The following is a 15,237-nucleotide window of genomic DNA, read 5'->3' on the forward strand; positions in this document are numbered from 1 at the left end:
CCTTTCTAGGGAGGCTCAGTCTTAACATTTTGAAATTTCATGTTGGCTTCTTTACAGAAAATGTGCTTTGCCTTAGCTACTGAATCCACATGTTCTCCCTTTGCTGATCTTTCTGACAGGATAAAGAAATGAAAACCCAAGTCTACTTTCCCCCTGCAGCATCTTCTCAGCTGAGACCAATTTTTTCAGCTCTTTAAGGGCCTCCTTTAGCTGCTGACAAGTTCTGCCCTCCAAAATATTCAAAACTCTCTCCAAATAAAAATTGGCTTTAAAAATACCAGATTTTAAGCAGATACTCTTATTTATTGTTTCTGTAGGTTTGAACCTGTCCCAGTCAAAAGCTTTTCTTCTTAACAGTGAGGGATAAAAGCTGCTATTAAAATCAAAAGCTGAGTTGCCTGCTTAATCCCATGACTCCAGGAGTTGGGGCTTTAAGAAAGGAAAGCAAACTCTGTGGTGCTTGTGATAAGATTGCAGGAGTTGGCAGCAGCACTGGTGCTTAACTGTGGGTGTTGCTGGGAATACTGGCTGCCATTCGGCTTTGTGTCTCGGCAGGGGATGGAAAATCCAGCAAAGCTCCTTTTTAAAAAAAAAAAAAAAATTATGCCTCTGTCTGTTGTTGCAGAAACAAAGGCATAAATCACAAGTCCTTGGCACCAAGTGGGATTTTGTGCTGCACTGGGTCCTGGTGCTAAGTTACATTCCCTCAGATCATTTGGTCCCTTGTTCATCAGCCAGCAAGAAACATGAGGCTGTGGAGGGTGTCTGCACATTGGAGTGTGTGTCTGAGTGTGGCTGTGTTTGCCTTTGGTCCCACACCCAATATGGTCAGGCCCAAAACATGTCAGAGGAGTGTTTAAAAATGGTATCGATCACTCCTTTACAATAACACCAGTGTGAGGGGATGACAGCCTGCCAGTGCAACCAAGAGTTAAAGTGTGATGCTGGGTTGTGCTGAAAATTGGAGATAGGCAGTGACCAGATAGCTGTGACCAGAGCTGGGACCCTTGGTGCTTTTAGCTGGGCTGAACTACATCCAGACTCAATGCAGATCACAGAATGATAGAATGGCTTGGACTGGAAGGGACCCCAAAGATCATCTTAGTCCAAGCCCCCACCATGGGCAGGGACATCTTTCACTAGATCAGGTTGTTCAAAGCTCCCTCCAACCTGGCCTTGGACACTCAGTGATGCTCAAAGAGTGTCTGTGGTGTTCAACTGGTCTCTGTGCCAATTTTTAAAAATTACACTATCTCAATACTTGATGTTTCTCCTACTACAACCTACTACTACAACCCTAGGGAGGTTGATGTCCCCTTGCAGCATCCATGTGGCATTTCTGTGGGCAAGCATCCCCCCTGACAGGGACAGGCAGATCCACACCTGCAGCTCAGCCCTGTCTGGGTGGTGACCAAGCTACAGCTCTGACCCAGCCCCACTTTAACCCTGTGCCATTTTTGCTGCTTTTGTGTTTGAGCTGCGCTTTGGTCCCTTTTAACATCTGACCACCAGCCAGAGAAGCTGAAATCTAAAAAGGCTCTGCTAGAACCAAGCCCAAACTGGAAGTCACAGGGCTCCCTGTGCTTGAACCAGGTTTTGAAATAGCCACATTTCTTAGTCAAATGCCACTGAATGCCTGAAAGCTGAGGAAGGAGCTCAGTGCAAGTGCCCATTGTGCATCCCCTCTCAGTGCCAGCAGCAGCAGAGCAGCAGGGCAGGGTGAGCAATGTGCAGCAGCACTGAGAGAGCACCCCAAATATCAGTGCTGGCTGGGATGAGCCAGAAAATGCTCATCTGCTGACTTTGGTTGTCATTTTGCTGTTCCGTCAGCTCACAGCCCAGCAGTGCCAGGCATGTACCATGGTGCAGGAGCACTCCCAGCCACAGCAGGGAGCAGAACAGGAACTTTCCCATGGGCAGGGAAAAGGCAGGCTCAGGGATAGCTGGGTCAGCAGAGACCAGTCCCCTGCACCTGCACTCTGTGCCCCCAGGAAGAGGCTTTTTCCAACAAGAAAGAGCCATTTTTCCTAGTGCCATTTGAGCAAAATGAGGAATGAATCCCATGTGTTTGACATCTCTGGTTGTTGTAGCCTTCAGACACCAGCAAGCTTCAGGAGTTTTGGAGTTTAGGTAGCACAGACACAGCTTGTTGGGACCTCATTCCAAAGTGATATCATTTAGCAACAATTCCTGAGAAATAGGTCCCAACTAGCAGCGAGAAGTTGTGCCTGCAGGCAAACAGATGCTGGTTCAAGGCTGTTATCAGGTAAAATGAGTGGGTGAAAAACCTCTGAAGCTTGTCTGTTGCCATGAGAAGAAGCAAACAAAGCAGGGACAAGGCTGGACTCAGACTAATGAGGCTGCTGACTGGCTGGCACCTCGTCCCTGCTGGAGATGAGGGTGAGATGCTTCCTTCTGGTGAGGGCTGGGGCTGTGTGGCATCGAAGAGTTTCAGCTCTCAGCAGGCATCTGCTCCAGCAAGAGGAGCAGATCCAGTGAGGTAACTGGTGCTAAGATGCTTACAGAGAGACTGAAAAGAGAAAAGAAGTTGAGTTTACATTTGCTGCATGTTTGTCTTCTCTCACACTGTGCACATGGAGCAGCAGCAGGAGCACTGGGCACTGCCCAAGGTGGACAGACAGTGTCCCCCATCTCCTCTGCGTCCCTGCTCCACTCTGCAGCACCATTCCCACCTCTCTGAGAATTAATGACTGGATTGCTGGAAGCTCAAAAGAAGGCCAGAAATTGAATCTGCAGTGCCCTGGCAATCCCACCACACTCAGGTGGTACTCAGGCATCTCTTAGCTACTCAGTTTAGGTTTCTGCATGTTGCTGAACAATTCCAGCTCTGTGTTTTCCACTGAACACAGATCTTGGCTGTTGTTCTATAGTAGTGCTACACAGCTGTGTTTAGAGAAGCCATCTCTGTGAGCTTGGGCCAGGAGCAGCGAGCCACTGGATGCCCCAGGAGCTCAGAGCAGGACTGGGCCCTGTCTCTAATGTGATTTCAGATTATGGGATATGAAACAAACAATCTGGAAATCACATGAGAGCCAGTTTTCTCGTGGGGCATCCAGTCACTCCTGCTTCCAGCTGGACAACACAAAAGCATCTTTATTAGCATCAAGCAAGCCTGTGTGCCCATCCCTGCTGAGGATAGGTGACCCTGTGTGTCCTGCCAGGGGTGTTTGAGGTCACATGCTGACCTGTCACACAGCCTGGTGAGACCCTCTGACAACACTGTGGTTTTACATGTAGCTGCAGAGGACACAAACACAAGTCATGCAACTCCCAAAGTGTGTGTTTTCTCCATGAATTCCAATAAAGAGCCATCACACACTTTGCAAAGACAAAAGCTTGAGGGTTTCCTTGTTGTTTTACCCTGGGGGATGTATGAAAGGGGGCTCTGTTTAATATCTTCTAGGGGAATTCCTGTTAGGAGGCACACATGCATGTGCAACTGGCATTCAGCTGGATCCTGAGGAGAGGGAAAACATGAACTGGGAAAAGGTCAGTAAATTGTGGGGCTTTGGAGATCAGCAAATGCAGAATTGCACCTCTGACTTCCTGAAGGACCTGCAGGCAACAGGAATAACAATTAACAATTCCGTCAGAATTGTTAACAATTAACAGTTCCATCAGAATTTGCAGACACAAATACAGATGTATCATCATTATGTTTGTATGTAACTTTGATATTATAGAGCATGGATATTATACCAAAACAGGCTGAAAGTAGGAAAGCAAATCTCCATTTTCTTCTTCGAAGTAGCTCATCTGCTGGCCCACACTTGCAGATGATCTCCAGGCAGCTCTGTGAAGGCAAATGCAGCTCCTCAGGGGTGAGCCCAGGGGACTGTGACACCTGGGTGCTGCGACAGAACTACTGAAATAACTACAGGATAAAATAACTACTAGAATGAAAAATAACCACTTGTGCCTCTCTGCTGCCTCAGTGTGTGATTGATGCTGCCAGCACATCAGCCAGCTGCCATCTCACCTCTTTACACCAAGTGCTCTGTACATTTTGTGACTTCTCTGCATTCTTACTCTCTGCATTCTTTTTTTAACTTTTTGCTGGTAGACAGGAGTTATTAGGAGGGTGACGAATTTTCCGAAGTCTGCGTGCAGTTCTGGGTGCCCTGGCCACGGCAGTGGCCGTCCGTCTGTCCGTCCATCTGTTTGTCCGTCCATCCGTCTGTCTGTCCATCCAACCATCTATCCGTCTGTCTCTCCATCTCTCCGTCCGTCTGTTCGTGCATCCGTCCGTCCGTCTGTCCGTCATTCCGTCCGTCCATCCCTCCTTCCGTCCGTCCGTCTGTCCGTCCATTCGTCCGTCCGTCCGTCTGTGCATCCATTCGTCCATCCGTCCGTCCGTCTGTGCATCCATTCGTCCATCCGTCCATCCGTCCGTCCGTCTGTGCAGCCATTCGTCCATCCGCCCGTACGTCCGTCTGTCCATTCGTCCGTCCGCCTGTCTTTCCGTCCGTCCGTCCGTCCGTCCGCCCAGCTCCCTGGCGCCCCCTGCCGCAGGCGGCCCCGCACTGCAGCGCGCCCGTTCGCAGCCGCCGGCTCCTCGCTCTCTCTCCCTGCGCTTTCAGAGCGATGCTTCTCTCTGCTTCTCCTCCTCCTCCTCCTCTTCACCTCTGCTCAGGGCAGTGTTCCCCTTTCTCTCCATTTTTACACCTGGTTTCTGCCCAATGACTTCACACCAAGTCTCATTGAGCCTGATGATACCGCAAGGTATCATCACCACCACCCAGTGGTGCAAATACCTGAGGTGTTTCTAGGATCGTCAGCAATTCTTTATTTTCCCACAGGATTTCCAGTTGCATTCTATGGAAACACATCCCCATCCCTTTCCCCCTGCTGATGCATTGCTGGAAAGCAGCCTGGCTCTGGTGCCCTCTGTCCTGTGCCCATTAAACTCACTAAAGTCCCTTTTGCTACAAGCAACCTTGTGCAGAGGATGAGAAGCAAAGACAGTGAACAGCTAAGATGACTTTGTTTGAAAATAACAAAGCTTCTTTTTTCTCTGCCTTTTATTGAAGGAGGGAGAGGCCCCTCTGCTTCCCTCAAGGAAATTCCCCAGAAAGCTTCAAGAATAAAGGCTCTTCCAGACGAGTAAGAAAAAAGCTGAAACCTGAGCCTTTGCATCTGAAATTACAGCTTGGTATTTAATTTCTCTGTAATGCAATATAGCACATTTTCTTATCCCTTAGATGCCCACATCTATCAGAGTGTTCAAAAAATCACTCAGATCATATGAGTATTGTACACCAGGTTTAGACCATTTGCTAGAGTTAAAGAGTAATCATGGAAATACGGAAAGGTTTTGCTAGTGGAGCATTTATGGGCGATTTAAATTGAAGAACAGGCATAGCTCTGCTATCTGGAAAAACCCTGCTGATAATCTGTTCTGTATAAGAGAGCAGGATGGAACCATCTGTAACTGGCAGCTCCGTCACAGTGGGTGCAGAGGAAGAACAGATTTAAGATTAATATTTGTTTAATATTATATATAGACTTAATATATTTGTCTGTGTATATAAAAGAGAAGAAGTGCTAATCATGCAGGATTCACATCTTTATTTTACTTTGTTGTCTGACTTGTAGGAAATCTAGATAAAAGATGGGAGATAGACTGTGCTATGAATGTGCAAGGTTAATAAACCTAACAATTAATACCTAGACATAAAGAAATCAGGTAATGCAAAAAGCCCCAGAGTTCCATTGCAGCAGTTCCTTGCATGTATTATACACTATCCAGAAATGCAGTTTCCTGACAATTGGGCTGCCACACATAACAACAACATCTCTTCTACTTTCCATTTTCCACTCAGAGAAATCCCACAAATAATGCTTATTCAATTCCCAGCAGTTTCTGCTCTCCTGACTCAGCCCTCTCTGAATAACAGCCAGGCATGCACGTAACAAAGGACATGAAATATTAATGCTGAGGGGTTTGCTGATGATTGTGCTATTAACATGTAGGCAGCCATTCATCCTTTCCACATAAATAAACTCTGACTAACTCATTACAGCCCTGCAAAGTCAGAGTTAACCTGACAATATATTCCTTCATTTTGAAAGATGAAAACAGGGGAAGAAAAGGGATATGTGAGCTGCTCTTTAATGGTTCACTGTGCTTGTACTTGGGATTTTCAAGAGAAGGAGAGGGGGAAAGGGGGACAAAAAAAAATGTGTAGGGTGAACTTGGGGGATGCAGCTCTTATGTGATGTATTTAGTCCGGTGCTGGGGGTCCTGCTGTGCTCATTAGCTTTGTCCTCACACCTAGACCTGCCAAAGTCCCAGTGGTTTCTCACTTAGGACTGTTTTACAGAATGGTTTCTGCTAGATTGGAGACATTGAACAGCTCACAGGCCACGATGCTGCTGGTGGATGGCAGCTGACATGACATCCCCATCACATCCTGTCACAGCACACACCAGTGGCACCTTTTAAGAATTCTTTTTTTTTTTTTTTGAGAACTCTTTGGAAAACTGAAGTTTTTATGCCACAAATAGTTCACAGCAAAGTATTTACCACAATGTACATTTCCTATTTTTCTGGTGTGGTGCAGCCTCTCCAGCTCAGCTTTCCAGCTCAGGTAAGTTGATATCACCACAATGACTGCACTTTTGCCCTGAAATCTCAGCATCAGTGGTGTCCTGTGGGTTTTAGACAGCTCAGGAGCCCCTTTGGCTTGGAGGGCACAAATGCAGGTTGTGTTTTGCATCCTGAACTGCCTCTCTGAGGAGGCAATGGGGGCAGCATTCAGAAGCACAGGTGGTGCTGGCATTTCCTGGTCTTCCAGGAGCTGTGCAGCCCTTTGGGTTGCCATGATAATCAGGAGCTCCTGTCAAGCAGAAAGTAACAGGCTAATTTAAGGAAAAAAGGTATTATTATGCTTTGTGGGAAACAGAGCCATAATTAGAAAAGCTCATAATTTTGGAGGAAAATATGAAATGCATTGAGGTGTTTCCCCCCCATTTCTCCTGCGTTCAGTAATTGATCTCTCCTTTTCTGCAGCTCATTGGTGACAAGGTGGGTGGCAGGGCTGGAGTGACAGCAGCCAGCCAGGGCTGTGCTCCTGAGCAGCACTGAGCAGCAGGGCCCATTCAGTGGGGGCTGTGTGTGAATATCCACACACCCCACCTGAACTGGGGCATGGAGACCTTTCACAGAGCCAAACCCTGACCTCTGCAGGTTTCACATTGCAGTGTATTCAGTGTAAAACCCTTTTCCCCCACTTCAAGCTGTGTATTCAGTGTAAAACTCTTTTTCCCCCGCTTCACTTTCCCCCAGACCAGGTAGCAGCCATGTCCCTGTCTGGCAATGTGGCATGGTGTGGCTCTGGCCCTTTGCCCTGTGCTCTCTCCTCCTAATTTGTTTTTGGATCTTGCCAACACAATCCCTTCATAGTAAACCCACAGCACAGAGGACAGACAGCTATTGTTTTGATAAGACAGCTATTTTTTTGATATCCAGATTGATTCCATAAGCATTTTATCTATACCTGCCAGCAATCAGGCAGCAACACCAATAATTACACTTAATACCTGTAGAGCTCTTTACATTGTATTTGTTATCTGCATTACTAATCCTGTTTATCAGGTATAATTGAAGGTGCAATCAAATATTGCACTTTCCCTTCTATTAAGGCCAGATTCTGGCTTTTGTAAGCAAATTTCATTAGCAGAAGTGGTGGAAGGAGGGGGAGGTAAGGGCTGTTTGTGGCTGGCCAGCTGTCACCAGCGGGGAGCAGCAGCCACCAGCCTGCTGTCACTGCACACCTTGAGAGGTGGCACTGCCCAGCCAGACTCAAATCCTCGCCCCTCAGGCTTGTTTAACCCCTGACAGGCATGAAAGCTGCTCCCTCCTGGCTCCTGCAAGGAGATGGACACCTCCAAGGACAGATCAGCTGGGGCACCTCATGCAGACAGTGCAGGAGGGATCAGGGGGACACTCGAGTGTGTGTGAGTGCTGTGTGTGCCCCCCATGCCTGTGTGTCTGTGTGTGGAGGGAGCCACCCTAAAACCACCCTGAAAGCTCTGAGTGACCCTCCCCAGGTCCCACAGCACCCCGTGGTACCCGGTGCCTCTCACAGTAAGTGCCAGGCATGTAAGCCTGGCTCTGGCAGAGCCATGAAATATGCATTGTTTGTGTATTTTTAGAGCCCTGCTTTGCCTCCAATTACCATCCTTTCACTCCAAAGCCTGTGTGCCATCCCAGAGGCTGCTCCTTCACCACTTGACTCCTTGTTTTGCTCTGTGCACCTTCCCCACAGCATCTGAGCGCTGCTGAAGGAGGGAACCCTGCTTTGCCCAGCTCTGCACCTCAGTGCAAGGGTCCCTGGTGTCTGCTTCATGCAGGGAGGCAAAAGAGAAACTGCTGAGGTGGGATAAAAGAGGAAAATGGCTTGATTTTGACTGTGGGGCTCTGTTCCATTCACATGGATTGGCCAGATCTCCCATCCCACCCTGCTTCACAGCAGATCTGTGAGCTTTCCACTGCGCTCAGTGAGTTTATGGGGTTAGATCAAGCTCTCTTTGCCTGTGTAGTTGTGTTGGTTAATACACCTTCATGATCAGCCTTTGCACAGCCCCCTATTTCCCTGGTTTATAAGAGCTTATATAATTTTATCCATCTCCATGCCAGGCACTTATTCATTGCAGCTCTGCTTTGTTTTCCACTAGCTCCTTGCGGCTCCGAGGCAGGCGGATTGCTGCAGATTTCATTAATGTGCTCTCCTGAACAGAAAGATGTGAGGCCTCCCCATCCTGCTGCCTTGCATGTCAGGCAGCCCACGAGGGTCCCTGCTGGCACCATCTGGCACCAGGGAAAATGGCTCAGCCTGGCTGAGGTACCTGGATACGGGCAGCAGTGATTAACAGAGGGAGCACAGGAGGGTGCAGAGGTAATTAGAAACTCTGATAATCACAATGCATTAGCAAAGAACACCTCCCAGCTTTATTGCCTCCCTCTCTGCTCATTCTGCAGTGAGGTTTAATGCACATTTACCTGAATTAGATCTCTGCTGCATGGGAAACAATAGGAGGATGTAGAGACTTTTCTGGGAATGGAAACAAGCCCCCAGTGTCCCTGCCATGTCTCTCCTCTCTTCCAATCCTTCCTGCAAGTGGAAGGGGACGTGAGGCAGAGCAGCCTCCCTCCAACAGCCCCTGGGATGGAGCTGGGACTGCCCCAAGCCCTTTCCACCCCAAACCCTTTCCAGGACTGCCCCAGCCCTTTTCTTCCTAAGCATGACCCAGGCATGGATCTGACACCTGCAAACAGAGCTCCTGTGATTAGAGGAATTTGAACTATTAATGAGCTGGAGGACCCACAGAAGCAGTGACAGGCAAGCAAGCAGTGCTCAGTGGCATGGTGATAGACCGGCTCTTTTTAGCTTTGCCAAGGCCTTGATACTTGGCCTGTAATGTGCAGGAGTTCTGGTAATAATTTGACTTCTGAAGTGCTCCCACATCAAAGTGATTGGTGTGCTGTACCAAACACAAAATGCAATTAAGCTAATGTACTGTGCAAGAGAGAATAAAGCTGAACCTCAGATTCGAGTTCCATTTTTTATGAGTGGGTGTAAAAAAAAAAAAAAAAAGGTCTGAATTAATCACCTACTTCTTTTTCCTTATGGAAGCGATGCCACCAGTGCAGTCACAGGAACTGTATCAGCAAGCCATCAGATAAACAGAGAATTTACAGGCCCCATTTGGAATGCTGTCAATTAGTACAAGCACAGCTGAGCTGGAGATTGACATCAGGTGGGCTGAGGGGGTGCAGTAACATAGGAGGAAAGGTGGGATATGTGTCTGGAGGAACCCTGGAAACAGGCAAAGGAGTGACAGTGTCTAGTGCTTATACAGCCTGGAGGGGCCAGTAGTGCCAGTGCTGGCTTACAGGTGGGGAAACTGAGGCACAGAGATGGAAATTGGCTTTCCAGATGTCACCTGCTGACGGAGGCAGGGTGGCTGGCTGGGGTTTCACTTCCACTTCTCTGCTCAAGCATAAGGAATTCATGCTGCCCTGTAAATCTGCCTTTGTTTTGTTTCTGAAAAGCCTGTGGAGCCATGCTGCTCTGTAGTTTTAGGTTAGGAGAAGCAGCAATGAAAATCTGTCAGTGAAAATATTGCTCTCATTATCTGGACTAATTTGGGCACCTCTGCATGGAGGGATGTTGCTGGGTGTGGACATGCCCCCATGTGCACTGGGAAGGTTTCCTGAGGAGCTGCATGCTTTGCTCCTCAGTAAGACACCTCCTCATGTTACTGCTTATCTCTTTTAATAACACAGAATGTTGGGGATGGATTTCCAGGGCAGACTGTGTTCCATGCTGCTGTGTCCACATGGTCTCTTTCCAGCACCAAATTGCATGGACAGTTGGATATTTCCCGCTACTCTCCTGGCAATGAGCTCACAAATTATAAACACAAGGGAATTTTAAACAGAACAAGCTTTTCCCAGAATTTTGTCTGAATCATGGCCCGGGGAGATGAGAGGGGTCTCAAATGTCGCAATGGTCTAATAATAAATGAAGTGGAGAGATGAAGGATGCTCAGTCATGCTGGGATTCCCCTCTGCTTCCAGCTAAAAAAAAAAAAGAAAAAATAAAAAAAAAATCCCTTGTGTAATGAAGAACTCTGCTAGAGAGCTGCAACACTTAGACTCTGGGCTGGATTTTATTACCGTGATGAAATTACACAAGCATTGCTTCTCTCTCCCTGCCCGCTGTGCAGCTCCTCGCTCTCTCCGCTGCCTCCCCTCGCTCCGCAGCCGGGCTGGGGAGCGCAGGGAAGCAGGTGGGACACGCCGGGCTCCCTCCCTCCCTCCCATCGCTGGGGCTCCTGGGCTGGCATCCCCGCGGCTGCATCATTGGCATGCGGCGCTAGGCAGGACTGCATCAGTGCTAGAGGAGATGCGAGCGCAGAGCCGCGCACCGCCCACAGCGCCCCGGGGCCGCGCCAGGTGAGGGACGGGAGCTCCTCTGCCCCCCGGAACGCGGGGACAGCCGGGGCAGGGGGAGGAAACTCAAACAAAAGGTGAAAAAGAGATGCGCAAGGGCGCGGAGTGGGTGCCTGAGTCGGGATGGATCGGTGGGAGCTGTAGCAGGAGCTGAGTTAGGATGGATCGGAGGGAGCTGCAGGGCTGAGTTAGGATGGATCGGTGGGAGCTGGGTCAGTGCGATGGGATCGGAGGGAGCCGCAGGGCTGAGTTGGGATGTATCGGAGGGAGCTGCAGGGCTGAGTTAGGATGGATCGGTGGGAGCTGCAGGGGCTGAGTTGGGATGGATCGGTGGGAGCTGCAGGCGATGAGTTGGGATGGATCGGAGGGAGCTGCAGGGGCTGAGTTGGGATGGATCGGTGGGAGCTGCAGGCGATGAGTTGGGATGGATCGGAGGGAGCCGCAGGGGCTGAGTTGGGATGGATCAGAGGGAGCTGCAGGGCTGAGTTGGGATGGATCGGTGGGAGCTGCAGGGGCTGAGTTGGGATGGATCGGAGGGAGCTGGGTCAGTGCGATGGGATCGGAGGGAGCTGCAGGGGCTGAGTTGGGATGGATCGGTGGGAGCTGGGTCAGTGCGATGGGATCGGAGGGAGCTGCAGGGGCTGAGTTGGGATGGATCGGAGGGAGCCGCAGGGGCTGAGTTGGGATGGATCGGAGGGAGCTGCAGGGCTGAGTTAGGATGGATCGGAGGGAGCTGCAGGGCTGAGTTGGGATGGATCGGAGGGAGCTGCAGGGGCTGAGTTGGGATGGATCGGAGGGAGCTGCAGGCGATGAGTTAGGATGGATCGGAGGGAGCCGCAGGGCTGAGTTAGGATGGATCGGAGGGAGCTGCAGGGCTGAGTTGGGATGGATCGGTGGGAGCTGGGTCAGTGCGATGGGATCGGAGGGAGCCGCAGGGGCCGGGTCAGTGCGATGGGATTGAAGGGTCGGGGCAGCTGGGAATGATTTAAAGCAGCCCCGTTGTGCTGCCTTCGCTCTCTGCCCAGAGCTGCTGCGCTGTAGAGTTTGAACTTGAGCAGTTTGCACCGGAGCGCTCCTGGTGTGTGCTCCGTCCAGGATGCACTGTCAGGGACAGGGAGGAGCTGTTTGTTTGGGGACAGGGCTGTGGTGTCCCCATGGAGCCCTGCAGGGCTGTGGTGGTGGTGGCGGCACCCTGGGCTGTGAGTGTGAGTGTGCCACACCTGTGTGCACAACCCGAGCTGTCCTGCACCCACTGCCATCGTCCTCCCTTCACCCTCCTCTCCACCAGAGCCCAGCTGCAGCTAAAAATAAAAACTGCAGTCAGTCTCCCTTCTTGGGAAGGGTTAAATGAACCCACGGAGAGAAAGCAGGGCTGACTCTCTGCTCTCTGGCTGTGGTGGGATGCAGGTGCTGTGGTGACAAGTTCCCGTGCATGTGTGCATGCCCACAGCACACCCAGGCACACATCTCTGCAGGGATTGTTTTTCTTTTGGAGGACAAGTGTTGTTCAAGGGAAAATTTTATTACACGTGTCAAGCTGCTGCAATATGATCCGTGACACCAAGATCCCATTAAAATAATGGGCAAAAAGTGGCCCTGCAAGGATATTACTTGTCAGGGATGACCTCATCTGGAGAAAAAAAGGAGAAGAGTAATAGCCTGATGGTGATAATGCTCAGGGGAGGAGCATGCAGTGCTCCGTGTGTGCTGAGGGGGATCCCTGACTGTGTTCAGGTTGGAAACTTGCAAGCACCCACTAGAGCTTATGGGGGACTCCTGCCATGAGGAGTCAGAGTAGAAGCTTCTGGTAGGCTGAGAGAAAGTCAAGTGTCTGACATGGCATAAAAATTGCTGTTTCATGTCTCCTCTGTGTGCCTGGTGTTATCATTTGGGGGAAGGGAGAGGAAAAGGGGTAATTCTCTGGTTTGCTTACCCAGGTACTGAACATATAACAGCTCTGCACTGATCACCCCAGGCACTGAGCCCAAGCTCTGCTGCTCATTTGGGAATACACCTTAGTGCCCTACCAGGGCACTAACACTCCATGCAGTGGGTGTCTGTGGTCAGACTCCTAGAGGACAGCCTGGAGCAAGGAGTGGGAGCAGAGGCAGCATCCATGGCTTCTTCTGATCCACAATAGAAAAGCCCTCTTCCATCAGAAAGAGGAGGGGAATTCTCCCTTCACTGTAAGAGAGCCACCACAGGTAGCAGCACCCACACCGGGGCCCTGGGTCTCCAGAGGTCCTAAATAACTCCTGTTGCTGCTCCTCCTCCTCGTGGCCCTGCTGTCAAAAGCATGTCACCACTGTCACATGGACTCAGCTGGAGATCAGATCTGCAAGGACACCTTGGGTTTTCCTAACACAACTTTGCAGTTGTGCAATGTGGGTGCTGGGGAACCCTTTGGGAGCATCAAAGCCAGAACCAGAGAGCAGCTGACAGGAGACAGCCTTCCACTTCAGCTTGCCAAATTCTGAGAGCTCTGCCCCATGAAGCAGCTTTTTGCACCTATTTGTGTTCTGGAACATCTTTAAATGCAAGTCTCTGGTACCTGACAACTTCTGATTGAAGGATCTGAGCTGAGCTGGGGGTGGAAGCCCACTCAGGTTCTGAGGCAGCCCCCAGCCTGCAAGCACAGAGCGGCATGCTTCCCCAAAGTCAGCCTTGCACCTGCAGATGATTTCTGCCAACCTGGCTGTGTGCCTGCAGGCAGGGTGAGGGCCCCAGCTTCTGACAGCACAAAGTGTGAAAAATTCCACGAGGAGAGGAGGAGCACATGGGCAGGTACTTGGTACAGGAGGTGCAAGAGTCTAGTTCAGCCTGTAACTGCAGGGAAAAGGCAGAGGATGCTTGAGATGCATCCCTTCCATGCTCTGAGCTGGGAGCACTGCTTTGGGGAAATGAAGTATGAGAGATGAAAAAGGCAGGGAAATTCCCCATGACCCATGGTGGTGCTGTCCCACCTGTGCTGCACAATGTTGGGCAAAACCTGGTGAGACAGGTCTGGTGTTGAGGCTCATCCTGCAATTTCCACAGCTCCCTTCCTTCTCTGAGCCAAAGGACAGCCCCAGGTGCTGCCACCTCCCCTCAGAGCTGCTGTGGGTGGCCTCTTCCTGGCCACCAAGCCCCAGGGTTGATAACAGTCCTGCTGGGGAAGCCAAAGCCAGCCTTGAAAAATCCTCTTCCTGCATCGTCAAGCTGGCAAATTGATTTTCCAGCTGAACCTCTGAAATTGTTCTCTTCTGAAGAGATTATGGAATTACTCCTGTGCTAATGAATGCTTTAATGTTACGGTGACTAAAGTCTCCATAAGGACTTTAACTGCCAAAAAGGGGGGAAAAAAAAGGCATTGTAGGAAAGGGGAGCCTGTGGTGGCTGGGTCAGACCTCATTTCACCATCTGGGGAAGAGGAGAGGAGGAAAATGAGAGGCAGGTGAGGAGACACACTCAGGAAAATGAGGAGAGAGAAAATGAGGAGGGAGGTGAGGCTTGCTGTGGTCTCCCAGGAAGCTGCTGAATCCATCAGGAATCCCTCCTGCATCAGTCTATCCCTCCATCTCTGCATGCAGGAAAGGTAACACGTTAAGGATTCCCTTTTCACCATCTCTCTGGCTGTACCCTGTGGCAGCAGGGATAACCCAGCCCCTGGTGAGCCAGAGCCCAGTCCTGGGGCAGGACCCCACCAAGGAGTTTGCCTTTTATTAGGGAGAGAATGTGCTTCTGGGGATGAGTCTGCACTGATCCTGCTGCTGCTCACAGAGCACAGTCTCACCTCTGCTTCACAAAACCCACTTTTGTTTCGCTGTAGCTCCATGGGTTGGAACCAGGTTGTCCCAGATTTGAGCAGGAGCAGAATTAACCCCTAAGATGGATGGGATGGGGAAGCAGTGCAGGGAAAACACCTCCACGCCACAGGAGCTGCAGTGCAAGGGGAAGGCTGGTTTCTATTTAGGTTAAGGGCTGTGCACAGAATGGGTAATCCTCTTTTCATGAATTATCCAGAGGATTAGACAGCTTTAAACTCCCCCAGGCCTCTCTGGCTGCAGCCAGGCTCGGTGGGAGCCAGGGGGGCCGTGGCTGGATGGATGGAGGGAGGGAGGGAGATGCCAGCAGGTTGCTGATGACTCATTTGGCTGCTGCCAGCCTTGCCAAGCACTCCAAGAGGTCACCAGGGGCCCAGACACAGAGTGACACAGGAGTGACGTGCAAGGGGGAAAGGGAACATCCCAATTAGGAAAGAACACGGAGCTTTATAA

The 15,237-nt window shown here is 50.4% G+C and overlaps 1 protein-coding gene across 2 annotated transcripts in view; it reads left to right on the top strand.

Annotated features, from left to right (window-relative positions):
• The first annotated feature begins 10,876 nt into the window (after positions 1 to 10,876).
• The window catches only part of SV2B (synaptic vesicle glycoprotein 2B), a 65,240-nt gene continuing 60,879 nt past the window's right edge, over positions 10,877 to 15,237 (top strand). Inside the window, exon 1 of one of the 2 annotated variants that reach the window (XM_063169891.1) lies at positions 10,877 to 10,984. The gene's annotated coding sequence lies outside the window, so the exon portion shown is untranslated. Of the gene's footprint in view, positions 11,059 to 15,237 lie in introns of both variants that reach the window. The other variant, XM_063169892.1, reaches the window with a different exon arrangement.

The sequence above is a fragment of the Melospiza melodia genome, chromosome 15 (genome assembly GCF_035770615.1).
Source record: "Melospiza melodia melodia isolate bMelMel2 chromosome 15, bMelMel2.pri, whole genome shotgun sequence".
Taxonomy (NCBI): Eukaryota; Metazoa; Chordata; class Aves; order Passeriformes; family Passerellidae; genus Melospiza; species Melospiza melodia.